Here is a 2,384-nt window from a genome sequence, read left to right on the forward strand (position 1 = left end):
GGCTCCCTCCCTGAGAGAAATCCCTGGGGAGCTGAGGCTTAGCAGGCAGTGGGGGGTAGAAGGCAGGGGGGGAACAGGAGGAAAAAGAATAGGGAGCAAAAATACCCCTAGAGCCTTGTGAAGAAAAGGGGGAGGAGAGGAGTGTGCTGTGGGGAAGCCGGTGGTGTCCTCCAGCCCTCCTCTGCTGCTCCTCCTTGAACTGCAGGGTGAGACTGACCTCCCTGTTGCTCCCAAACAGCAGCAGAGTCGAACACCCTGAAAGCAAACAGGGAAGGAAAGCAGAAAGCGGTTGGACCCGGCCACGCTGGCAGCGGGAGCGGCCAGCTGATGCCCTGTTCTCCTCCCCTGGGGCAGAGCCGCCCTGTCTGCCTGGCGGGAAGGGTGTGTGCAGGGCCTGGCATCCCTCCCCACGGGCATGGGATGGGTGAGAGGTTGCTGCTGGGCTGGGGATGACTTCAAGGTGCACAGCAGCCAGCCAGAGCCCTCCATCATGCGGTGGTAGCAAGCCCCTGGAGATAGACCAGAGCCACATGGCAGGGTGTGACCACTGTTTCTCACAGATGGGAGAGCAGCCCAGCACGGCTGGTGGCATGGCCCTCTTGGTGGGCAGGTCTTGCCCCTGTCAGGAGAGCAGCAGAGCCCAGAAGTGGCCATGGCCATGGCCACTCCACCAGTGGGGGTCCAGCTGCAGGGCAAGGACTCGGCGTGTGCAGGAGGGCTGGCCCCAGGTTTGGGGTGGTGGTAGATGGTGTGGAGGGCTCAGAGCAGGATGTTCAGTTTTGGGCCCCTCATGACAAGGCAGACATTGAGATTCTGGAGCATGTCCAGAGGAGTGCAACAAAGCTGGTGAAGGGTCTAGAGCACAAGCCTTATGGGCAGCAGCTGAGGAACTGGGGTTGTTTAACCTGGAGAAAAGGAGGCTGAGGGGAGACCTTATTGCTCTCTACAACTACCTGAAAGGAGGTTGTAGTGAGGTGGGGGTCAGTCTCTTCTCCCAAGTAACAAAAGGTAGAACAAGAGGAAACGGCCTCAAGTTGCACCAGGGGAGGTTTAGGATGGGTACTAGAAAAAATTTCTTCACCAAAATGGTTATCAAGCATTGGAACAGGCTTTCCAGGGAAGTGAGGGAATCACCATCCCTGGAGGTATTTAAAAGATTGGTAGACGTGGTGCTTAGGTACATGGTTTAGTGGTGGTTTAGGTTGATGGTGGGACTCGATGATCTTAAAGGTCTTTTCCAACCTAGATGATTCTATGATTCTGTGTGAACTGAGCAGCAAGGAAAACCCAGGGAAAGTGTCAGAAAATGTTACCCCGAGAAGGGATTTTGATAGACTGTGCATTGAAGGAGTTCTGTTTGCACTGTAACATGGGATTTTAAAACCAAATATGTACATACTTGCTGCTGATTTCCAGATTTCGTGGCCTTGTTCATCTGTCACTGTGCTTCTTCTGCTATCCAACTTTTATGTACAACATCCTATCTCACATTGGACAGTAAAACACTGTGCTGGAGAGGACACCAGTCAATGTGCTGTGGATGCTCTGAAAGAATAACGGCAAGGCTCAGAGCAAGACAAGCACGGATATTCCTCTCTGCTTGGAAAGGCAAGAGATGCCACCCTCTTGGAACAAATTGCAGTTCCTGTAATACAAAACACAGCCCTGAGTACAAACAACCTTCAGCCTCCCTTTGCTTTAATTGGCCCTTTGGTGGACTGGTTGAGCTTGCTGCCAAGAGATGATTTATGGAAAGCAATTAGGTGAAACAGAATTAGTTCCTTTCTGTTCTGCTATTTTTCACAGCAGTGCTGTAAGGAAAGCTTTCTTCTTCAGTGCATATATTCCCATGTTTATTCCCCATAATTGCATCCATTGTTGATGTCTGCCGGCTCCCCAACTGAGACCAAGTTCCCATTGTCCAAATGTATGGATGCTATCCAAACATGTGAGGAGAGGCAGGCCTGGTGCTCCAAACATGGCCGGCATTTGACTGAAATTTAGGTGTGCAGAAGAGAGTCCAAGCTACTCACCTCAGCTTTTTCCACAGTCAGTGCAGAACACTGGCACCTCCAGAAAATTGATTCATCCTGTCCTCATCCATAAGGCTCCACTGGAGATGGCTGTGCCTTGCAGTTGCCTGTAGACAGACCCTTATGGACTAACTTAGGGTAGATGCCCAGCTATTCAATGTGTACAGTCAAGTGAGATGGATCCCAGCCAAGTCGCTAAGGTACACAAAGGGCATTTAAGTGCCAACACAAGCCCAGGGACATGAAGTAACCAACGTCCCACATTCAGCCAGGGGCAAAACCAGCAATGCACTTTATCCACACCATCTCTGTGTGGGCCAAGGTATGTTCTCACACACCAGACTAACATGT

The sequence above is a fragment of the Numenius arquata genome, chromosome 2 (genome assembly GCF_964106895.1).
Source record: "Numenius arquata chromosome 2, bNumArq3.hap1.1, whole genome shotgun sequence".
Taxonomy (NCBI): domain Eukaryota; kingdom Metazoa; phylum Chordata; class Aves; order Charadriiformes; family Scolopacidae; genus Numenius; species Numenius arquata.